The sequence below is a fragment of the Lichenostomus cassidix genome, chromosome 4, assembly GCF_008360975.1.
Source record: "Lichenostomus cassidix isolate B80296 chromosome 4, HeHo_3.0, whole genome shotgun sequence".
NCBI classification, from domain to species: domain Eukaryota; kingdom Metazoa; phylum Chordata; class Aves; order Passeriformes; family Meliphagidae; genus Lichenostomus; species Lichenostomus cassidix.
In genome coordinates this window covers 4835650-4861376 of record NC_139484.1, presented here as the reverse complement: position 1 = coordinate 4861376, position 25727 = coordinate 4835650, and the positions used below count along the sequence as shown (strand labels likewise).

Below are 25727 nucleotides of genomic sequence, written 5' to 3'. Positions count from 1 at the left end.
TCCTCTCCCATGTAATGAGTACAGACATACTCTGATCAAACTACTATTTCAATTTCCTACTTACAAATAAACCAAATAAGATCATAGATTTTATCCCTTTAAAAAAAACAAAAGAGTATTTCAGTCCTTGGAATAGGTTTTGTAATTTTTCATTGATTTCCTATTTTATTAACAAACTTCAAAAACTGTTCATGGCAGAGATGAACAGACTCTTCAAAGGATGATGGGAAAATTCAGGTGGGAAGGGACCTCTGGAGGTGTCTGCTCCAACTAGCTGCTCACAGCAGTATCAGCTTGGCCACCAGTCTGGGCTTTATCTGGTCAACCTTGAAAATCCCTTGGACATGCTCAACTCAGGCCCCATAGCCCCAGCCTTGAACTCTTCCAGGGATGGGGTAAGCAACACCTTTCTGGGCAACCTGGGCCAGTTTTACCACTCTCATTGGAAAAAAAATAAGTCTTTAGACCCAGTCTAAGTCTATGCTCTGTTCGTTTAAAAGCATTACTTCTTGTCCTCTTTCCACAGGCTCTACCAAAAGTCTGTCCCCATGTCCCTGTCTTTCTTATAAGCCCACTTCAAGAATTTAGAGGCCACATGGAGGTCTTCCCAGAGACGTCTCTTCTTGAGGCTGAACAACCCCAGCTCTCTGTCTTTTTTCATAGGAAAGAGGTTTCATGCCTCTAATCATTTTTGTGGCTCTACTTTGGACTCACTCCAACAGCTCCATGTCCCTCCTGTGCTGGGAGCTCAGAGCTGATGAGCACTGCAGGTGGAGTCTCAGCAGAGCAGAGCACAGGGGCAGAATCTCCTCCCTCCCTCCCTCCCTCCCTCCCTTGCTGCCCTTGTGGCTCTGGATGAGCTCAGGACACGTTTGGCTCTCTGGGCTGTGAGTTAACATTGCTGGGTCATGTCCAGCCTCTCCTCCAGCAGCACCCCCAGTCCCTCTGGGCAGAGCTGCTCTCCATCTGCTCATCCCCAGCCTGCAGTGACTCCAGGGGTTGCTCTGATCTAGGTGCAGCATCAGCATTTGTCTTGTTAAATCTCATGAGATTCTCACGGACACCCTTCTCAAGCTTCCCACTGACTGGTATGCCATCCCTCTGACATGTCAGCCACATCAGTCTGTCTGGTGTTATCCTACTGACCTACCTCCTTGAATAGATGGAATTTGGTTTTCATAAAATCCAGGATCCTGATTCTTTTCTGTCACATATTCCTCAGGACTGTGAACTCCCCCAGCTCATGATCGCTGCAGCCCAAGCTGCCTGGAAGTTGGATGTCCACAATTAGTTTAGTTACACTGGTGACCAACAAGCCCAGTATCCCATCCTCTCTGGCAGGGCTGTCTATTAATCTAAGGGTCTGTCTGGCATATCTAACCTTCTGTACTTGTGGAGGAGTTGTGATATGGGGCAGAGGCCTTTCTGACCTTGGGAACACATCTGGTGGAGATTGACCACCAACTGATTATCTTCTCCATCCAGAGCCTCACACTTGCTGTAAAGAAGGAGCTGAGAAGGCAAGGTGGGCAGGGAGTGGGTTCACCTGGCACCCTGAACGTGCATTTGCCTCCATTCACTCCCTTTCTTTAAATTATTGCATTCTGCTTGGCACAGGGAGAATACAGGATGCTGTTGATGTTGGTTTCTTTCCTGGTGGATGTTCCTGTTTCTGCCTGTGTCGTTTTGGTTGATGTAGAATTAATTTTCTTCATAGCAGATAGGTTTTGATTTTGATTTGTGCTGGAAACAGCACTGTGAATACATGGATATTTTAGTTGGTGCTGAGCAGTGCTTGCACAGCTAAAACCTTTTCTTCTCCTCAAACCACTTACCAATGAGAGGCTGAGCAAGGACAGAGCCAGGACAGTGGACTCCAGCTGCCCCAAGTGTTATTCCAAACTCAGCAGGCAAAGCTAGTGGAAAAAGGCATCAGGGGGACATTTGGAGCAATGGCATTTGTTTTCCCAGGTCACTGTTACCCACATTGGAGACCTGACTTCCTGGGAATGGCTGAACACCTTCCTGCCCATGGGAAGTGGTGAATCAACTCCTTGTTTGGTTTGCTTGCATGTGCAGCTTCCGCTTTACTGTCTTTACCTCAACCCAAGAGTTTTCTCACTTTTACTTTCTTGATTCTCTGGCTGTGCCACCACTGCCACCGGGAAGAATTTCTTCGTAACATGTAATTTAACCTGCCCTCTATCAGTTTAAAACCATTCCCCTTTGTCCTGTTGCCACATATCCTCAATACAAAGTGCAGATCTCTTGTAGCTCCTCTAGCTACTGGCAGGAGCTATAAGATCTCCCAGAAGTCTTCTCTTCTCAAGGCTGCAGTGCATATGGGATTCATCACTTTGGATTGTTTAGAAATTGTCTGGTGTATTTAGAAAGTAAAATGTCTTCCATAGTGCAGAAAATAATTTAGCAACTACTGGCGTGATTGAAAAGTTGAAATGTGCTGTGGGCCTTTGAGTGCAGTGCCTTTGAAAGCTCATCCCGAGTAAGACAGACTGAACAATCTGAACAAGAAATCTCAAAGGCATCTTGATATTAAGTCAATATTTATTATATTGAATTTCTCCCCGTACTGAAAATCTGTGCAGAGGCAGTAACTGGAAAGATCAGTCCCTTCTGAAGGGAAGGTCATGCCTGGTAACATCTCTCTCCAGAGGACCAAAACAGACCCCTAAAGGAAACAAAACAAAATCATTTTGTAGGACACTACATTAAAAACACTTCAGAGCTGAGGAACTTCAGCAAACTGATTGCATGCTGCACATGGATATACCAACATTCGAGTAGTCACCCTGATAAGCAAGGCTGAAGTCCTTGATGGGAGATTTTACTCAAATCATGATAATAGAACTGTTAGTATCACACACAAGACATGCACAGGCCTAGAGGAACGTGTATGTGCATTTTAGAAACACTCTGGCTCGCTCCTTTTAACTCTTGTTTGACTGCAACTCAGATTATTTAGCTACTCCAAGACCTTCTCAGTATTCCCTTTGCTCTTCTGGGCGCAACATCCCATATGTTTTTTTATTTCTGAGATGAATTCACTCACCTGTGGCACTCTGCAGGGCCAATTTGTGCTACAATGGATTTGTGAAGAGCAAAATTTGACACAAAATGTCCTGTGACACACACCTGTCCTGTGAGCATGGTGTCTTTCAAGATTAAATGCAGGTTTTGCTACAATACAGTTAGCCAGAGAGACTTGGAATTTTTCATTAGTGGGAGGTAAGAACTCTAGAATCTTAGAGCGTGCTTTAATCTCTATTTACTATTGATCTTTTTGAATACATCAGGCAAAAAAAAAAGTACAAGCTAAAGAATTTATAAGGACTTTATACTCTGAAAATAAAGTTTTACTATAAGATATGATAATTCATACTGTACCCATAATTAAATAATAAGAAAAAACACATTTCTGCAGGAAGTTAGGATTTTAAGCACTGAAATCATTGCATTTGCTCAAAGGTATTCAAAAGTGGTGAATGGAAATTAATCCATCATTTATAATAGAGCAGAAATGAAAGCATTCAAATGAAAACTAATTTAAAAAATTTAATGCTGATTTATATTTTAATTATATAATGCTAATTTACAATTATAATTATCCTTGTGCTTATAAGAAGAGTGGCAGTGTAAAGGAAATGGGTTATAAATATTCTCACATGAAAGCTAGAAACTAGGCATTTAAACAGAAATTCCTCTGTGATTGCGATGTGACTCCTTAAAAATGCAGCATTAATTTATTACCATACATAAATCCCCATAAGCCAGTCACTGTAAAAAAGCATTTTCAAGGAAATATCAGCTTTTGGTTTACATTGTTTTTAATTTTGAAAAACTGTATGAATTTCCAGACGCTTTTTATCTTGCCTTATATTGTCACATAGGGAAGTTGTTGCTGTTACGTAAGCGCTAGATTTAACAAATTTTCTTCCCACTTTATTCCCTACTTCTCTCCTTCCCACAGAGTTTGGCAGTGTCTCTTTCAGTCTAGTTTTTGGTTCCTTTTTTTCCCTTTAACTCCCCTTTTTGGGGAGGGGACGTGGGGTGAAGACATCTCTTTATTTTCAAGAAAGGATTCTTTATAAATACCGCTGTGACAAATCCATTTCACAGCACAGAAGCGATCAGCATGATGCCAAAGCCTGGCTGGGATCTGAAGGGCCAAACCAGCGCTCTTCCAAAAGATCAATGGGACACATTTCTGAACGGCAAGGCTCTTAACAGGCTCTATACAGCACCAAAAGAAAATAAAAGATCAAATGGTAGGCTCTAAGAAGAAATAAATGTATGTTTGTTCCTGCCCTTCTGGTCCACTCTTTAAATACAGCTTGTGAAAAAAAAAATACATATAGGAGACAGCACAGAAAATCCAAGCAGCTGAGATCTGTGTTCTTCTGATAAGCTGGACTCTGATTCACTGAGCACTTTAAACAGCACAGGTAATTAGCCTTGTGGACAAGAAAGAGTAATATGCCAGGCAGTGGGGTAAATGCTCTGCCCCTTGAATTGTTTCAAACAAGACTGGATCTCTTTAATGATTTTTTTTTTTTTTTTAAGTTGCCAGTCCAGTGGAAGGTATGAGACAAACTGGGGGACTGGACATTAATATTGTCTCAAGGAGAAAGGGATATTTACTCATGATGTTAAAATCTAAATTCTCGAGTCAGGAGATGTACATATATTTTTCACACCTAATATTTAATTTAAAAACCCCCAAAAGTTATGCTAAAAAAGCAAACAGAACTCTCTGCATTTAGGTATTGAGCAGGTACAGCTGCTGAAACAGTCTCAGGTATCAATCTCACTCCTCTGATGGTTGGCATATTGTAGTATATTGACAGGATTGTGCTGGGCCAACTTCCAATTTCTTTCCTGGCAAAATTTTTCCCAGGCATTTCCTGCTGATTTTAAAAAGAGATATTATTTCAATTTCCCATATATGTTACTGGAAAAAAAATTCTGATGCCTTAAATGTCTGGCATTTTTAACATCTACTGTTTACTTGCATACATCTTGCATTAAGGAAGGAAAAGGTTTCACTTCAGAAGCCATTCAAGCCCTCTGTTTCACAGCCTTTTTTGGTATAAAGAAATTGTGAATTTTAAAGCCAAGTACAGCCAAAACTCTACTTATTTAACTAAGTTTTTTTGGGGGTTATTGTAGGGGTTTTTTTGTGGGTTTTTTTTTTTTTTTTTACCTGCCCAGGTTAGTCAGATGTCATCTCACAAAGAGTTGCTGGCAGAAAAAAATATATATAATATGTTCTGTGATTAAAAAGTTCCCATAAAGAATTTCCAGAAAGATGTTTCAGGTTTTGGTTTGATTTTTTTATTTTTATATTTTGTTTTTCAAGGTCTATAACTGTGCCAGAGAAAAACCTAAAGCTATATTTTGGTTTGAGATCTGCCTTTCTCTGCAAATAGGAAAATGCATTTATAATTTCCTTTTCCTTATAGATTGCACAAATTTGAAACTAAAGAAAACTACATAAAAGACTGAAAACTCGCTGGTATATTTTGATCATCCTACAAAACACATTTTTTAAGGAGAACATTGATGAATGTGAAATGTTTACGTTACAAAACAAATGGCACAGCAAGAAAAGAATCCAGAACATCATACTATTGATAATACAGATTAATAACTTTAAATAGTGAGTGTATATCAAAATTCATACTTTAAAACCCCTCAAACTTTTACATAAATAATTCTCTCTTTAGCTTGTATTATTATAATTCCTCTTTGCCCTTCTAGTCAGCCTTGGAAATGTCACAAAACACATTACAATACCTTGCATAAATAAAAGGTTTGTTTTCCTTCCCTCGTTCCTCAAAATAGGAATTTTTTCCTACTTTGAGAAAGAATTAGGATCCTAAAACCACTCTCTACTTATCAGTCTTTTCAACACAAGCTTGCACATGTTCAAAGAAGCTAAAACTAACCTTTAAGTACAGCTGGAACATTTCTCCTAGATAGGCTGTGTATTTGGATGGTTCTCTAACAGAGCTTTCTTTCCATGAGGTCCCAAGTTACGTCTCATATTGCCCAACATGAAGCTTAATTGGGTCTGTGAGGTGCAACAAAGAGTATTTTCCTCCCTAAGTTCTCACAGCACAAAAGCTCTTCTCCTCTCAGGTGTCACATATCATCACCAGCATCAGCTAGAATCCTAGACACATGAATCAAAAAGCTGTCAATTCTTCCAAAAACATTTGTATGTAGTGACAATACAATTTTCATGCCTGACAACATAATGAAACACTTCTTCATGGAAGCTGCTGGAAATGTTATTTACTTGACTGAAATGACCAGCTGCAGAAGCTTTAAGGAGCTCGTCAGGAATCTCCACTATTTCCTACAGCAACTTCTGGTCCAGAAGAGAATGGGGTAAACAGTATTTCTTCTGTAAATGAGAACTATCCAGGCATGGTTTATTAGAGGCTCAAAGTCACTTAATAAACATGTGTACTGCAATAGTGCCTATCCAAAATAAATCAGATTAAAGTGTGGCCATCACTGTAGAAATGTTTAGAAAGGGTTCCTACCGTGAACAACGCATCACGTGCAAAAAGTGAAAAGGGAAACCTCGAAACCAGTTACAGCAGAGAACCTTCTGGAAGCTTCTCTGGAAGAAAACCCACAGTGCTGCATGAAGGGCATCACTCTGAGCAGGGAGGCAGCAATCAGCGCAGGAATGTGCAAAATATTTTCCTAAATTCAGTGTCTGATGTGCACAAGGGACCTCACTGTCATCATCAGCGTGCCCCTGGCCTGAGCTCTCCTAACAGATTGCCTTCAGGGAAGGGCTCTTTCTTGATCAAAAATAAACACTACCCACCTTCAGTGGCCGTGGGAGAGGGGAAGAAGCAACTGAGATTTGCCTTCCTCATCCTGTTTCTGCAGGGTGAACAAAATTGTTCCCAGACAGATAATAAAATAATTTAGGTTGGAAAAGTTCTCCAATGTCATCAAGTCCAGCCTTTGACCAAACATCACCATGTCAACTAAGTGCCACACTGTGCATGAACTGCCACATCCAGTCATTTCTTGAAACTTCCAGGGATGGGGTGACTCCACCGCCTCCCTAGGCAGCCCATTCCAATGGTTTAGCACTGTTTCTGTGAAGAAATTCTTCCTGATGTCCAACATGAACCTCCCCTGGCACGGCTGTTCCCCTTGTCCCGTCCCAGGCTAGATTCTTGGGAAAAAGACTTACCTCTACCTTGTGTCCCTCAGGAGCTGGCATGTCTGTTTCCAAGGCAGTAAGTGTTCACAAATGCAAAATATTAGGAGTAAAGAGAAGCAAATCCATCTCTTTTAAAGATGAAAAAAATGCAACCAGAAAAAAATCTTAAAAAGGATCTCCTATATATCAATGACAATAATAATAAAGCCTTGTCTCAGATCAAGTATTTTGATCATTAGAACAGAGGTTATTAATATGAAAACAAATGTAAAGAGGTTTGCTCCAGCCACATCAGGCAGGAATGGTAACAGGAAATAAAATGTACATCTGCTGTATAACAAATGCAATAGAGACCTAAAAGATAAAATGGGAAGAAAGTGAAACAGAGTGATTTATTACCTAGTCAACTAAATTTAAATTTGCATTAATGTTAAATGCTTTTATAACTGTCCATGGGTACTGAAAACTGTAATGAATGTCCCTAGACACCACGAGCTAGAGTTAATTCATATATAAACTATTCAGATATTCTTACTGGAACTGACAAAAATTAGTGAGCTAAAGAAAAAGCACTTTGTGAGGTCAGTCAGAAATAACACAGATGAATCTGCAGCATGAAAGCTGTCTCAAGGAAGAAAGAACCAAAGGAACAGAAAGAATCTAAAGAAGAAGAAGGAAATAAGTAACCTGATGAAAAGTAATGTATTTAGACAGAAATTTGGGAGCTATTGTACTTCAATTTTTTCTTGATTTTTAGAGCAAGTAGAGGACTACAACATGCAGAAGAAATTTGCTATGGCAGAAATGGCAGACAGAATACAACACTGTGATTGGTATTGTTGTTTATTGAGATTATAAAGGGTTCATATGCAACTGTGACAGACCAATACTCCTCAGACCCACCAGAACAAAAATTACGAGTTTTCTCTGCCAATTCAAGCTGAGAAACTGAAAGCAACCATAACTCTGATTACCTGATGTAATAGCTGCCTCCCCTCTGCAAATGACCAACTACTTTGTGTCTCAAAATTTTATCCCCAAGATCCTTATCTAGGCAAGTCTCATGGAATTAGATTCCCTTCCCTTCACTCTGCTGTGACAGAACTGCTGGTGATGGGTTTGGGTGCTTAATGGTTACACTGGAACTAGAGAATAACACAGTGATAATAAAAAGCAATAGAGTAAACCTCAGACATTAAAACTTGTCTTCAATGAGTTGTTTGGTTTTACTTGAAAGCAAACAAACCCTAACCACCACCCTGATTCCTCCCAAACAAACACAGCATATCCAAACAAAAACCTAATTACTTTTAAATTTACTCTGAGAAAAAATTCCCATGTACCTACAGATACATCTAAGAAGTCCAGGTTGTGTAACCAATTCAAAGCTCTGGTTTCCTTAAACATCCACACAGTATTAATAATAATTTCTTCAATATCACCTGGAGTAATTAGCTATGTTTATATGTAATTAAAGCATCCTCACAGAGATATGGGTATAGAAATCTGCTTCTTCACAGCTTTATTAGAATTAAGGGGGGAAAAAACCCATTGCTTCTTTGAACACAATATTGACTTTACAAGCACAATTAGCCCAATTACAGAATCATAGAATCAACTAGGTTGGAAAAGACCTTTGATATCATCAGGCTCAACTGTGACCTAATGCCACCTGCTCAACTAGACCACAGCACTAAGTGCCACATCCAGTCTTTTCTTAACCCAGCACCTCCCTGGGCAGCTCATTCCAATGCCTAATCACCCTTTCAGTGAAGAACTTCACCCTGATGTCCAGCCTAAACCCCCTCTGGTGCAATTTAAGGCTTTGTCCTCTCATCCTATCACTGTTGCCAGGGAGAAGAGACAAATCCCCACTGGCCACAACCTCCTGTCAGGGATTTGTGGAGTGATGAGGTCTCTCCTGAGCCTCCTCTGCAGGCTAAACACCCTGAGCTCCCTCAGCTGTTCCTTTCTGGGCTTGTTTTCCAGACCCTTCCCCAGCCTTGTTGTCCTTCTCTGGACACTCTCCAGCACCTCAACATCCTTCCTAAACTGGGGGCCCAGAACTGAACACAACACTCGAGGTGAGGCCTCCCCAGAGTACAGGGGGACAATCACTGCCCTGGTCCTGCTGGCCACACTGTTCCTGACCCAGGCCAGGATGCTGTTGGTGGGTCTGATCCCTTGGCCCTTTGCAGGTGCCTTGTGATCACACTCAGGATGATTTGTTCCATAATCTTGCTGGGCACCAAGGTCAGGCAGACAACCCTGTAGTTTCACAGCTCCTCCTTCCAGCCCTACCTGTGGATGGGCATCACACTGGGCAGCTTCCAGTCCTCTGGGACCTTCCCAGTGAGCCAGGACTGATGGGAAATGGTGGAGAGCAGCTTGGTAAGCTCTTCCTCCAGCTCCGTCATCACCCTAGGATGGATCCTCTCTGGTCCCATAAATTTGTGAACATCTAAGTGGCTCAGCAGGTCACCAACTGCTTCCTCCTGGATAACAGGGGGACTATTCTGTTCCCTGACACCATCTACCAGCTCAGGAGGCCACTTCTCCAGAGAACAACATGTCTGATTGCTGAAAACTGAGGCAAAGGAGGTATTGAGTTCCTCAGCCTTTTCCTCATCTTTGGTGACTGTATTCCCCCCTGCATCCCATAAAGAACAGAGTTTTCCTTGACCTTCCTTTTGCTATTTAGTGAATTTATTAAAACATTTTTTATTACCTTTTGCAGAAGTGGCCAGATTAAGTTCTAATTGAGTTTTCACCTCTTTAATTTTCTTTCTGCATGACCTACCATCCTTAAACACTTCCTGAGATGCCTGCCCCTTTTTGCAAAAGTGATACACCCTCTTCTTTCCCCAAGGCACCCTCTTTTTCCCCCTGAATTTCTCCTGGATCTAATGGGCTACTACTGTCTTTAAAGTCATCCATAAAACTTCCATCTAGTATAAATAAACCCTTCAGACAGATGACACCACCACCACACAGTCACAAAAAGGCCTTAGCTGGTGTTCATGACATTCAGACTTCAGTCTGCACAACAGTGCCAAAACCAGCACTGATAAAATTGCTCACAGATGATGTTGACAGACTTGGCACTTGTCATTCCAAGACTGCCTGACACCTGATAATTGCTAATCACCAAATGCAGTTATTCCCATCTTGGGGAAGCTCTGATGTTGCTCCTTTCTGAACCTTTTGCAGGTGGCTGAGTGCTGCTGATGCTTTTTATGGCATGACAGGAGGAAAACCAGGCAGTGGTCAGACCAGCAGCCCTGCAGAGCCTGAGCTTCTGCATCCCACTTTGTTAGTCATAATATTCAATCTTGATAAAAAGCAGCTTGGTAAAATTGCTATCAGCTGAGAAAGCCATGTGAATAAAAATAATGAGTCTCCTTAGATAATTTGTCTTCTTTGTGAGCTCCCTGGGTCTTCAAAAAGCCACACCAGATATTTTTTGCATCTGAAGCTAACCAATCTTCAAAAACAAAAAAAAAAGACATGTGAAAATCTCAAACCTTGACAAAAAATAATTTGTGAGAATGTCAGCATGAGGCTTCTGTTAACACAACTGTCTCCTCTTCAAGGGTACTAATACAAGTCCATGTTCAATCCAGACTAAAACCAAAGACTTATATCATGCACTTACTTGACAATTACTAGACTTTTCCAGTTTTCATGCAGAAAGATAAGCTCTGCTAATCAACAGACAAGAGAGGAACATATTGGTCTCTCCTTTTAAGCACTGTCAGAGAATTTATACATTAAAGGTACTAGAATAATTTTTTAAATGTTATGTAAAATCAAGTGCTTGTTTTTCTACCAACAAAGAAGAAATTATTCTGGTAAAATATCCAGAAAAAAAGTTACCTTCAAAACTTGAATGTATTTATTGAACATCATGAATTCCCACATATCTGATAATGATTATCAGATAAAGGAAATCACTGATACATTTTGGATTTCAATGAGGAGTTTTTTGTTTATTTTTTTTTTAACTAAAGAAAGCTTTATCTTAATTCTAACTCCACATTCTCTTCCCAATAAAAATGCATAATTACTACGACTTCATAAATAAATGAAGAACCATGTTCAGGAATAATAATAATCGTAATAATAATAATAAATACTATAAGAAGAATTGTAATCAGAGGATTACAAAGCAATAACTCCTGCAGACCTGCACCCAGGAGTAGCCAGACAGCTTGTAGAATATCAGCCATCCTGAAGAAAGCACCTACTGAAAGAAAGGGTTTAAGTGAAATGGGCTAGGAATGGTCTTTCAAGAATGGCAACCATTTAGGAAATGAGGGTGATGGACAAGACAATGCAATTAGCTAAAATTAAGTGGTGGCTTACAATGATTCGATTCAGTGAATGTGTGTTCATGGTAAAGCTGTGCAAAGAAATTAATTGTACAGTCTGCTATTCCATGCTAAACTGCATCTTATCTCTGCTTCATATTTTACACTGTTTTCCTAAAGCAATGGACTTTCCTAAAATCATTCTAATAACTAACAACTTACAGGCTGCGAATTTTGGTGTGTTAAACATAATCAGCACTAAATAAAAGTATGTTTCTAAGTGTCTTTGAAAGCTCTGCTGTCTACTAGCACTGAATTAAGTCACTGAGGCACAGCCAGCCCAGAAAGACAGATATTATACTTGTGATTTCCACTTGCACCATCCACTAGCTTTGGCCCCAATACACTTTTTTCTGGAGTTTAATATCCTGAAGTCACAAAAGATTGGAGCTGCAATCAAAAGTAACCTAGTTAGGCTTTCATGGTAGTGTTGCTGCCATGAATTAAAGTTATCAATGACTTTAAATGAACCTATGAATTATACTGTTATTTAAAATAAACCAAAAAAAAACCCAACCAAAATTCAAACTAAAATAATACCCTTTCTGTTAATTACTTCAGGACCTGAAGCATATAGTAGAACAACAGCAAAGTAGTGAAGTGCTCTAAATACTTTAAAGATGTAAGTAAGATTTACATTCACAAAAAGAGCTATCAGATTAAAAGGATATGCTTAGCTGTATGTGCAGTTGTAAACATGGATTGGCTTTAACTGTGCTAGAATTAAGGAGACTCATAATTAGAACATTATTCTTAAGTCAAATATTAAAACTTCTCCCCTTCTATCAAGAAGTTATTAAAACAAATGACACAGTGGTTTCTCATATCTTAAAAGTTATTTCATTTGAATCAATTAGCAATGATTTTTTTGCTTGAAAAAAGTTATCACTTTCTGATGCTCACAGCTTTGTGAGAGTTAGCTGCTGTATCTCAAATAAATCAAAAATGTTTTCATTCTTTTGCTACACACTGCAGCTTCAAATGTGAAAAACTTTAGAAGTTTATGGCTATGCCAATAAAAACACTTTTCACTCTCCCTTTTCTATTGCCTAAATTCTGCAAACATACTGGAAGGGTTGCTTGTTTGTGGTAGGTTTTGTTGGCTTTGTCTATTTTATCCAATTAGGCTTGCTTTTCAGGGGTGGGTTGTTTTTTGGTTGGTTTTTTTTTTTTAAAGTACCACTTTTTCCCTTTAGAGGTGAAACTGGCCATTGATAGCAGAGCTATACAAACTTCTTTGGCAACATACATAAGCGACGGAGAGCCATTAATGGAGAAGGACAGGGATAACCGGTGGGAATTTGGAAAAGACATCATCTGCCACCACTGGAGAGCTCCAACCTCCCTGTAACAAAGCCCAGGGAGCCGGTGGGGAGCCTGTGAGTGTCAGTGTCTAAAGCAGCAGATAAGGCAAACACAAAAGAGATCAATGTCAGCATCCACTGGGCAGCCCTGAGTGTTGTGAACACACACAACAGGTTTGCTGCTTTTTTTCTAAAACCTTGTAATGGCACGTTGAACAAAACGTGCCCAAGGGCAGCAGGCTCCTTGGGGCCACAGCAGCAACCCAAGTGTGCTCAGAACTCCTTCAGGTGCTGCCCAGAGGGCAAAGAGGCTGCAGAGAGAGTCAGGGAGCTATTTAAGCACCCTGCTTACATAAGGAGCTCCTGAGACCTTAGAAACTTGACTTTCTTAAATCTTCCCTTGTTCAAGGAACGTTGTGTTCTTCCTCTCACTCATCAGCCTGTCCATGCCTTTGTGGGTTTATAGTGCAGCTCTGCTCAGGTTTGAGTCTCTAATTTATCCTACTGCCTTGTCATGAGGGGAAGAGAAAAGTTCTCTTTTCAAAGGTGCAAAGGTGGTCATGGACAAATAGAAGACAACTCAGAAATCATTGCATTACATTCCTGAAAAACAAAAAGATAGCAGCATTACTAAAGAATGTGTCAAAAACCACTCAGCCCTGCTCCTTGCTCATGGACATATAGAAATGTTCCTCTGGTTGTGGCTGAAGTTTTCCAGATGAAAAGAAACGCAAATTCTGACCAATATTTTTATTTCTGTGTTCTAAATCATATAACTTTCGTAATGCCAATTTTATCATTCTGAGAAAATTTTCTTAATGAATGAACATTTAAGGAGTGTGAGCCAACCTGAAACAGTCCCCCTCTACCCAAACAGCCTTTTACATACACTAACTTTCTCATTTACTGCAGGGACACACAAGTTTAATATTTTTTATTTGTCTTTATTTTGTGTCCTTATTAATAAATTCATCCTGATCTGCCTTATGCTGCATGGACTGGACAGTTTTTCCTCAAAGCACCAGACCAGCCATGTAAATGAGTGTCCCATTGCAGCACACCAGGCAAGCCAGCCATACAAAACCACTGCATGGTGCAAAGCTTGTCCCTGTCAAGTTGATATTCACTTAATCCACCTCATAAACAGAAAAAAAATGAATCTTTCAAATGAGCTGGTTTTTTGCTTTTTGGTTTTTTCCTCATGCTTATTAACCATGGTATCTGATTTACCTGGCAAGGTTTTGGTGCAGGGGGGATGACTGTAGGGGTGACCTCTGGAAGAAGGAACCAGGAGCACCCCCATGTTCAGCAGGGCCAGCAACAGCCAGCTCCAAAACAGATCCACCACTCCCAAAAGCTGATGGTCTGGGGTTTTTCCCTCCTTTTCTTCCCTTCCTTCTTTCCTAATAATAAGCAAGGTCTCTCTTCTGCATACACCTACATAATTTGCTCATAAAATTTATGGGCAAGAAATGGTAAATGCCCAGCCCACAGCAGCTATCAAAGTTACATCTCTGTCTTGCCACACTATCTAGGTGCATCTTCCTCTCAGGGTGCTAAACCCCTCACTTCTGGCTGCTTTACAGATGTGCTTCCCACACATGGCACAGGCTGCCAGAATGCTGCTGATCCAGTTGCCTAATGGGGTAATTTCAAAGATTTTACCAATCTTTGATCAAGGAATAACAAAATCATTATTAGAGATCTGTCATTCCCTTCCTCTAGCCCCACCTTGCTCAGTCCAGCTGAGCTCTCTGAGACACCTACTAAACTGCCAAAGTTTATTTTTCCCTTACCATCCTCACCCAAGGATAAAAAATACTGAACAAACCCAAAAGAACCCTCTTCAGATTTCAGTTTTTTTTTTTTTTTTCAAACAGCAATAATAATAAAAACATTTTTATAAAGAAGAAAAAGAAAGGATCCTCTCTGTTGCTTTCTATTTCTCTGCTATAATTTGTTTTGTGAAATGTTGCATTTTCCACCACTTCACCGAGAAAATTAAGTTATCACTGTTGGAAAACAAGGACATAAGGAACTCACTGAAGTGTGATAAACTAGTTTTTCAGTATCAGTGAAATTCAAGGACATCCATACATATCAGAGGATGTGGAAAACTTTCTGTCCATGAGATTTTCTGCATATTAGCTGATAAAATGAAAGCAGTTATTTATTATGTTCTATACTGCTATTAATTATATTTCTGTAACACTATACTGTGCTACACATATATATTTTAATTTTGTTAGCTGTACTGCAACAGGAAAAAATATTTCTTAAAATTATTTCCAGCTTTATCAGTTTTCCTCATTACCTGTTCTTCATGCACATATCAAAGATGAGTATTCCCTAAGGAAATGAGGGGTGGGAAGGAGGGAGATAGTATAAAATAAAAAGAGCTAAAATATAATTAAATGCAAAAGATTATCTAAGCCAAGAAGGTATCATCCTGAAACAGAAATCCCAGTTAGACCATGATAGAGCAAAACAACAGGATGAAAATCCACATGTTTTTAAAGGCTCTAAAGAAAATAAGAAAATCTAAAATAATTTGTAGACATCCTTGTCTATCAGCCCAGTGGATGCAAAGGCACCAAGCACAAATTCAGGGATTGTGGGAGAGCTCTTGCTTTGGGGAATTCATGTCTTGGTATATAAAGCAGCTTTGGGAAAATGTGCATGAATATCTGACTCATTATTTACTAAAGAGAATGCTAGTGAGAAATAAACACCTATTCTTTTTATTCTCATAGGTGTTTCCAGAGATAAGGTGTCCAAAAAGAGGGTGATGGAATAAACTAATAACACATATCTTTAGGATAAGATAAGACTTAAATGGGAGTTCCTAAGCTGCTGAAGGATGGCACCTTAATTCTTCAGAGAATGCCTTTTTTCATAATTTGGTCTACTAATTACAGCAATTGCACTTTATAGAGTAAGGTATTTACAATATGGAGAAGGTAATTGATGTCTTCCTTGCAGCCTGTGAGCCCATTTGACCTGACTGTTTCAATGCTTTAATAAGTAAATGCATATAAACTACTCTTGCTACTCTGTGTGCTGCTGCTTTTAACCAATAATTTTTTTATCCTCCTTTCTGCAACATACTTCAGGAGAGACTTACAGGAACAAAACCACATCAGAATTACTGATCAATGTAATTATACAGTATTGGATTCTACCACTCAATTTACATACTCATCTGTAAAAATGAAAGACCCATTATAATACCCTTCATCTCGAAGTACAGCTATAAGAACATACAATCACTTCCTAAAGGAAATCAGAATTACAACTAGATCAAATATTTTAAAAAAAGGAAAAAAAAAGCCCTAGTGGAACATTTTTTGTGCAAAAGATGCTGATGCAGTAGAATAGAAAAGTTCAAAAGGACACATCAGTTCTCTTGACATTTTAAAAGCAAAATCAAGAGGACTAGCTGGCCTACCTGGCTGCCCACACAGGCTTTTGCTGCCCAATTTGTCCTGACAAATCACCCCTAAAGGTCTCCCCACTATTAAAAGACAACAAACTTGCTGGAAATTGAGTTGACCTCTGAAGGAGGCCACCCCAGACCTCCAGCTGGTACCTGGGCAGTCTGCAGTTCCACTCAATAACTTACACTAAAGTCTTTCAAAACAAATGTTAACCTGAAGAGTTAAAAGAAATGCCTCATTTGGGGATAATTGTTTTTAAAGTACAAGTTAGCTGCCAATAAATTTTAAGATACAAACATAGAGAAGGAGATCATGATGTTTCTCTACTCATTTCAGTTCAAAGCTGATTTTTCTAACCTGGGGAAATTCTCACACTTCCTGGCCTGCAAGAATATATTCATGTCTTAATTCTTGATTAAAAATTAGCTACTAGCACCACTGGTCTTTCCACTGTGTAGATTTGATGTAAGAAGAACACATCTACAAGCCAGGTAAGAAGGCTAAAATAGCCAAAGAAAGCCACATTTTAAAAGTGGATATCTTAAAAATAAATCAGATACTTACCTGGTTAGAACTTTAACGTTTCAGTGCCTTTAAACCTGCCCAAGGAAAGGATCAACAGCCATGCAGGTAATATAAATAATCTAGAGCCTGAGCACAGATCCACTGAGTGATAGCAAAGCCTACATTCTTATTGCAGATACCACCTGTGGTGGTCTGAATGACTACAGCCCCAGTAAAGGGATTACAAGAAAAAAGTTCATTAATGAGTGTATAGATTCATCACCCACTATTCTAAGTGATTAATTGTCATGATGTGTAGACTCAACCAGTAAATAATTACATATATCTGTCTAAACAGAAAATTGATTATTTTTTCAACTGTAAAGCCAGTGTAAAATATACAGTGCATAAGTGTACAAAGGGTAAATAGCCAAGCAGTAACCAAAAGAATTAGATTTACACCTTCACAATGTCGAATTGTTTACTTCCCAGATAAGCAACATGGCACCTCATTTAACATAGAAATATCTTCATGAGGCTACTTGTGATAGTGACCAGACTGCCTTGGAAAAGAGGAATGTGGGTGTAAATGCCTGAACTTCCTTGGATCCACGAGCCTTCAAAGGGAAGACTTTAGAAAGTTAACACATCCTGCCATAAAGGCAAGATGGAAATATGTGGGAAGCTCTAATTCTCTAATCTGTCTGAGTGCTCACCCTTGGGGGTGCCTTTGAAAGCTATAGTTGAGAGAAGCTTTCAAAAGAGATCTTTCTAGTGAGCATCTCAGGAGGAGCTGTTTTTTGAAACAGCATTTGAAACAAGACACATTGCCTGTAATGGCAATATTACTAACATGTAAACTGCAAAAAACATTTCCAGAATTCCTGCCTAATTCTGTTTGGCCATCTCTTAAGGAACACAATGATAAAACTAAATAAAAGTAACCCCCCAAAACCTATGAAAACTGCATGTTAAACCTAACCATTTCATTTCTGCCCTCTACTTTACTAAAACCAAAAAAATTCAAGGCAAGAGAAAAGAAACTCAATCATAATCCCTTCTTTTCCCCTTCCAAAAGCCTTACCAGCACAAAATAAAATCTTCCTCGTTTGCTTCAGAGCACCTGGTTCCCACTTGCTAGCTAAAAGTAATTAGCCTTTAATTATCACAAGTTACATTTTCACCTGCAAATCACTGCAGAGTCAGGCTTGCTCTATTAGCATATTCATCTCCCACCTGCAGGCAGCAGGAAACACTTCTGCACTTCAGCTGAAGGATTAACCTTTAATTTGCCCAGCCTTTACTGCATCCTCAGCTGAACACACAAAACCAAATCTGTGGACATGTGCACAGATTCTGAGGTCAAATGATCTTTTTTCACTAGAAATGGATGTTAAGGGTTTCTCATACTTTTCTACAAGGTTAACCATGGGAAAAGCCTTAAAATGTTTTCACAGTAATACACATTGACATAGGAGAAAAAAATCAATGCACAGACAAACTAGCCAATCATTTCATTTTTCTCTCACTAGTTTAATGCTGCTAAGGGAGTAGAGGATTTTTTTTAGACATTGCTGATATGTCAATGAAAATACAAAGCATGAAGTCCTCATGAATCCTCTAAAACTTTTTGCAGTGCAGGTAATGATCTCCAAGGCAGCAAGTCTGCTTCTCACTGCCTTACACCTGCTTCAGGTGACCTTCCAACAACTTATTTTCATCTTTTACTGGGCTTATTATAAAATTTCTTCTCCAGCTGAATTTTTCCTTACCCTACTACTTTTTGTGAAGATAGCATTTTTTGCATGAATACAGATTGGATGATGTAAATGTTTACAGGCTAAGGCTTTACCTGTGCAACTAAACAGATCTTTATGGAGGTGGCTCATTCCTATGACTTCAAAAGGACTACCAATGTGTATGAAGACATCACTAAGGTGCATATTTTTAGGAGAAAGGCAAAGAACTATGAGTTGTTTCACACCAAGACATTATGGCCAATGCCTGGAATAATATGTGCACAGCTGAAATATAGATAACACACACAACACTGATATTCATTATGCAAAGTCCTACCTTAGGAATTTACTTTCCTTTTCATTTTAAAAAATAAACTGAATACCCTTCACATCAAAGGCCCACAGATCCAAACAATCTGCTCTATAAACTAAACAAAACAAATGGAAAAAATCCTCTATCCCTGAATCTAAGAACCTTTCTTCAGACACAAAACCCAACAAAAAAAGTGTTTTACCAAATACAAGAGGTAAACTAAATTGGCATGGTTGACGTCCTAAAACAATAACCTTGTGCCAAAGCAATTATTTAACTTTTTGAGGGTTTTTTTTCTCATGCATTACCATGCATCTTGATTTCACTGCATCTTTATGATTCTGATCAGACTCTGTTGGCAAATTATGCATAAATATGCAAAATATGCACAGCATTGTTTATAAAATGTGTTTATTAGATTTGCTGTAATGAGTTCAGCACAACTAGGTCACTGTATCATTTTATTATCATCATCATATTATATTTGTGAAAAATGCATCTTAAAACAATATGGAGACAAAGTAATATAAATTACAGTTCTGAAGTAATATAAAAAACCAGGTTAAAAAATAGTGATCCTGCCTTCTCTTTAGTATGCAAATAGATTTTTCTTTTTACCACATATAAAATACAATTTACCAGACACAAACAAAGCCTTTTGTGGTGAACAAGTGCTTGTGATAACAGCTACAATTTCTCATATATAAAGTATTTCTAAATCTTTTCTGCATCAATATAATATTCTGTGTTTTGCCTCTTCAGAGCTGAAAAAAGGTTGACTACATTTCTTTTCTGTGCTAAAGCCTTGAGACACCAGGATAAACAACAGCTCAGATATTAATGCACCTGTTCATCCTGTTAGATTTTTTTTTTTTTTTGCTAGTTTACTTCAGATACATGAAATTGGATTTCTGGAGGCTTAGACAGGTATTTAACCCAAAAGGCTTTGATTTCTTCTGAATTAAATTTCTTTTTTTGGTTTCCACAAACGATTCCATCCTAACTTCAAAAACTCTCATCACAGAGTTTAATCAAAACTAATTGAAAAAAAGAAGTTTTCCTGTGGGAACTTAACAAGACAGTATTTTCTCCTGAAGATAATTTAATCAAATATTTCTGAGCTGTATTCATCTTTCCTTTCTGTCCTGCTGCATACTGATAGACCAGAGCTTTCTGCCAAGATGCAGTGATTTTGTAAGTAATTTGGAATATGCGTAAAATTAAACTAGATTTAGAAAGGCAAAATGTCTACTTACATTGGAATGCTGGATTCCTTCTTTTCATGGTCAATAAGCTTAAACCGAATTTATGAGAAGATCATACTGTAAAACAAGAATTTTTTTTGGTGTTGAAACACTTCAGTGGACCAATGACCATATTTTTTCCTAAATGGAAATGTGGAGATGATTCAAGGGAAATACTTTAGCAATTCACTGCTAGGAGTTGCTTGTCTACTTTGTCAATATCTAGAATCAGAAACTACCAACTTTAGATTGGTATTTATAGGTAGTATTTATAAGCAGTATTATTATTTATTTAATTAAGCCTATTTCCAGCCATATCAAAGTTATGAAGATATGTATCTGAATGTTGAAGGTAATTTAAAAGGTAATAAAGCTACAATCCTCACCCAAATAATTGAATTTATAGATTAAAAACTTTAAACATTTAAAAATCTCTCATAGTCTACCATCCACATTATATATATATATATATCTATATATATATATATCTCCAGATAATTCTTTTGATTCATATGGTTCTCTCTGACTTGTTTCCCCTTATCCACTCCCAATTTTAACGTTGCTCTTTAGGATTTATAGACTTTTAGGCACTAGATATTGCTGCCATCAGGAAACAGCCAAAACACCATCTATTTTAGGTCACATTGCCATGACATAGAAAGAGGGTTATGTCTGAAAATATGCATTTCCAACATTTATCAGTCACTTCTCCATCAATTTGCCATGCACACTTGCAGCTAGCAGAGGCTATTTTTTCATTTGTAGGACAGCTGTCGTATTTGCCATGAAGTTTCTTCAAAGGGAAATATGACATGGTTCCTTTTCTTACATGGATGTCACAGTAACTACGGAATATTCAAAGCACGTTTTCTATACAGAGACAGAACATAATTATAATTCAACACATTTGGCTAGAAATCAAAAGAACTACCCCATCCCAAAAGCAAAGACACCAAAAAAAAATTGCTTTCACTTAAACGATTGCAAAATTTTCAGCACAGAAGACAATACATCAATTTCTTGACATTGCCTTCAAATTGGCTTTTAACATGCAAACTCAAAGAAGGCAATTTATCTTTTCCCTTCTCCAGCCATGCCTTTCTAGTTTACTAATACTAAAGTTTCATTAAAATATTGAGCATTAAATCAAATCCTCCCTCTCTAGCAAAGAATCCACAACCATTTTAAGGCAACTGTACTTGTAGATGTTTCACGCAGAGCTAAGACATACAAAGTTTCTGCTTTCACAGTCACTTTAATCTGATTTTATTTCAAGTATATAAAGTTTAATTAAAGCAAGCCTAATTTGCATGTATTTTAAGTATGCTCTTATCATCTTACATTGACAGTCCAATAAAAACACTGGTATGTGAATTTCACTAATAATCAACCTAAGTAATCCTTGGCAGTACCAAGTAACCAGCAAATCTCCACACACATAAAATATCAATGTTATGAAAAACCTTTAAAACTGCATTTTGAGACCTCTAAATTCAGCAAGTAATCAATAATGCATGCAATACATGCACATGTTTCCCCCCTGAAAAGAAAGACTCAATGAAGCCCTCAAACAATAAGTAAAAGGAGCTTTATCACTGTGTTGTCCAGTGCTAATAGAGAGATTCTGTACTGCTTATTTGGGGCACAAAAATGTGAATTTCTTCTCCCTGCCCAGTCATGAGAAAAAATGACTGATGTTCAAGTGGATGACATATTTTCCTATCTGGAACATCTGGTGTGAGCATCTGAGGTCTATTAGTGCTCAGTAAAAGCCATTACTGACATACTCATTCTCCAGCAAAGCCTGATCTGGTTAACTATTCCAACCACTGAACACGTGAATCTTGGACTCTGCCTGGAGCTTCATCTGCCAAATGTGTAGAGACAATTATTGTTCAGTTATGTTCTTCTATGATTCAGTGGAACTACTGCACAAAAAATAACTGATAAAATACTCTGTAGCATGTAAAACATGACAAATAGTACTAAATCCATTAAACAATCCAGACCATGTTCAGGAATCTGTGCAAAAAATATGTGTCCATGGCCTTTGGATTCCTCCTCCAGTCACAAAGTTGACATGTACATGAAGGCTCTTTTCCAGGACAAGTCAACTACAAAAGACAATGGTCAAATATTTTCTCATTATTTAAGTAATTAAAAATATTTTCTCATTATTTAAGTAATTAAGAATTTTTATTTTTTAAGGAAATGGTAAAAAAAGAAGAGGCCTTTTACTCTAGCCTACTAGTTTTACACTGAGGCACACAATTGCATTCTCAGCCCAGTGAACTCAACCCAACTGTAATTAAACAAAGCTCCTGGTTATTAAATCAAGGATTCTGATTTATTAAATTTTTGGTGTTGTTTTTGTTGTTAACGGTGGTGGCTTACCTTGTGAATATTTTATATGTTATACATGTTACTATTTTAAGATTAACCAGTACTAAGAATGGTGTAGATCGTTAAATATACCCTGCATTAAATTTTAAAGTACTATTTCCATTTACTTTGGCAAACTAATAATGAGGAATACATTGTGGATTTCATCTGAGAGTTAATAGGATCATTAAACTTGGAAAACTCAGCTTGGTATAACTGAATAAAAAATTGTTTTATTGTCATTGTAAAGGATGAAGTCAGAAAGAAACTTAATTAAAAAGATAAGTAGCTGAACATCTTCTTCCTTAAAACCACAGCTTCACCTTTTACCTTCTCAGCCTTTTTCCCTTTGGAAGATAAGGGGGTTAATGGCATTATGAGGCTGTGTCTAGAAAGGTCAGATAAAACAAAGGATTTCCGGAAAACGATTATTTTTTAATATTATTACATTGGAGTAATTCAATATTTTTTTTTCTCACAGAATCCTACTGTGTTGGATTTGCACGGCCTGGTTTTGGTAGCATGGAGGCCACAGAGGTGGCATCTGTGAGAAGCTGCTGGAAGCTTCCACCATGTCCAGCAGAGCCAATCCCTGAGGGCTCTGAAGATGATGGACATGCTGCTGGCCAAGGCTGGGCCAATTAGAGATGGTGGTTACACCTCTGTGATAACAGATTTAAGAAGAAATCAAAAGAAAAGTAGTGGCACAGTTTTAATTCCAGTGACAGAAGACGAGGAGGTGAGAACTCGTGAGGGAAACAGCATGGAGACACCAAGGTCAGTGGAGAAGGAGGGGCAGGAGGTGCTCCAGGCTCTGGAGCTGAGATTCCTCTGCAGGCTGTGGTGAGACCATGGTGGGGTAGCTGTGCCCCTGCAGCCCCTGGGGTCCATGGGGGTGAATAGATCACCCACAGCCCCTGGGCTCCATGGGAATGCAGAGATCACCCACAGCCCATGGGGATGCAGAGATCACCCACAGCCCATGGGGATGCAGAGATCACCCACAGCCCATGGGGATGCAGAGATCACCCACAGCCCATGGGGATGCAGAGATCACCCACAGCCTGTGGGAATGCAGAGATCACCCACAGCCCATGGAGAGGAAGTGCCAATGCCACAGCAGGTGGATGCCTGGAGGAAGCTGTGATCCAGTGGGAGTCCCCATGGAGAAGAGAGGCCTTGCTCCCAAGATGGAACAGCCTGGCCTTGGAGGTCTGCACCCCGTGGGTGAGTGACTCATGCAGCAGCAGTTTTGGGAGGACTGTGTGCCCGTGGGAGGAGCTCACATTGCAGCAGTTTTGGGACACTGCTGCTCATGATATTGGAAACGCGTTGGAGAAGCTCACGGAGAGCTATCTCCTGTGGGAAGGACCCCGAGGTCTCACAGGGGAATAACTCCTCTCCCTATGCAGAGGAAGAAAACCTCTGGTGAAGAACTGACCAAAACCTCCACCCCATCTCCCTGCACTGTCAGTGGAAAGGAGGGAGGTGTTGGGGGAAGAAAAGGTGGTTTTAAGGGCTTATTTTACTTCTCATCATCCTCCTCTGACTTTGTTAGTAATAAATTCACTTTGTACCTCCAAGTTGAGCTTGTTGAGCTTATTTTGCCCTTGTAGTATTTTCTCCTGCTCTTTAGCTCATGAACTCTTTGTTAAATTTTTCTCTCCTCTGTCCAACTGTAGCAGGGGAGGGTGAGTGAGTGGCTTTCCTGGGTGCCTGGAGTTTGGCCAATATCCAACCACAACACATAGAGAATCAACTAGGTTGGAAAAGACTCATAGACACACAACTTTTTTATTGGTATGTATGAGTAGCCCATGCTTTTTTCGACTTTTTTCCTATGTCAGAACTGCAGAGGACTCTAGTATACCTTGCATCTTCTGTCCAAAGGGAGAATCTCCTATGTCTGTGTCACTCATAGCAACAGCTGCCCTTAAGACAAAGCTCCACAAAACTCTCTAAGTTTCAATGTCATTGGAGAATTGTTTTTTGGGTTTTTTTCTGTTTTTATTTTTTAAATTATGCTGTGGGGGTTGTTTTGCTTTGTTTTTTTTACTAACTTTCCACTTGAAAGTTCTTCCCTGATTCACGGTTGACACCAGGATTGTACTACTCCCCTGCTCTGAACAAATACTCTGAACATAACTGTCCTTTTCTAGCTGATATCAGCTACTTCTAAGAGTACTCCATACTCCTCTCCTGCCCTTCTTTCCATAATTTTCTTTATGTCAAATGATTCTGAACGAATTCATTTCTGTAGGTCATGTTACCTGGAGCTCTGATCGGTTTTGTTCCCCGTCAAACTTCCTCCAATTAGTCGACATTATAAGTCTATTTAAAAGTCTGAAAGGATGATGGATCTGACATCCTTTAAATTCTTGCCTGTGTACTGGCATAAATAGCTCGTATTTTATTCAGACATGTTTTTGCAGAATTACATGCGCTTTTGAATAGAAATGAGAAGTGAGGTGATATTTCCCTATTTTTTAATGAATTTAACATTCATAAAATACAATTTAATTTTCCATCTCTGTGTTAGGAACCCTGAGGTTTTCCACTTATACTGCAGAGCAGAAAGAAAGTAAACACTGAAATACCCCAGAAAAGGGAATTTCTTATTTTCCCTAATGTTACTGTGGAATGAGGTGGTCTCGGGAAGGGCAAAAAAGAGAAGCTAACAGTCCAGTGTAATATTTTTTACCCAGAATTTGTGACTGGCATTGCAGTTATCTCTTCATAGATACATTGAGTTTTAGCTTGGACTTTTCCAGACTACATAAAAGGGTAGAGATATTTATTTAACCTTTGTATAAGCAACCACCATGAATAATATAAACCAGAAAATGTCTTTTTTTTCTGTAGAAACTATAAATCTGATAAACTGAATTCTTGCCTGTAAAACTTACAACTTTTTATTTTTTTTAAAAAAGAGAGCAAATTCTCCATACTTGGCAGCATATATGAAATTTTCCTTTGCAATTTACCATAATATGACGATTCAAGGTAGAACTGGAAAAATAGTGCACTGAGTTTTTATAAAAAGTGGGACTAAATGATGACTGATGAAGTGAATAATCTTAAACTGATTTATTTAATAAACCAGAAGCAAATTATCGCATGAAAATCAGTTCTATAATTATGCAAATAATCACACCTCTGTTTCTCCACATTATATGGAAATAATCTATTTGCCAATAAATTCAGTTTATATTTATTATTATGTT

At 38.6% G+C, this 25727-nt stretch overlaps 1 long non-coding RNA gene across 1 annotated transcript; it reads right to left on the bottom strand.

Moving 5' to 3' along the window:
• Positions 1-2258: 2258 nt before the first annotated feature.
• On the bottom strand, positions 2259-17945 carry LOC146437722 (uncharacterized). Its single transcript, XR_014851957.1, has 5 exons — positions 17910-17945; positions 11397-11456; positions 10866-10961; positions 5967-6091; positions 2259-2689 (listed from the first exon to the last, which is right to left on the bottom strand). It is a non-coding gene; the product is annotated as an uncharacterized LOC146437722 (long non-coding RNA).
• Between the last annotated feature and the right edge of the window lie 7782 nt (positions 17946-25727).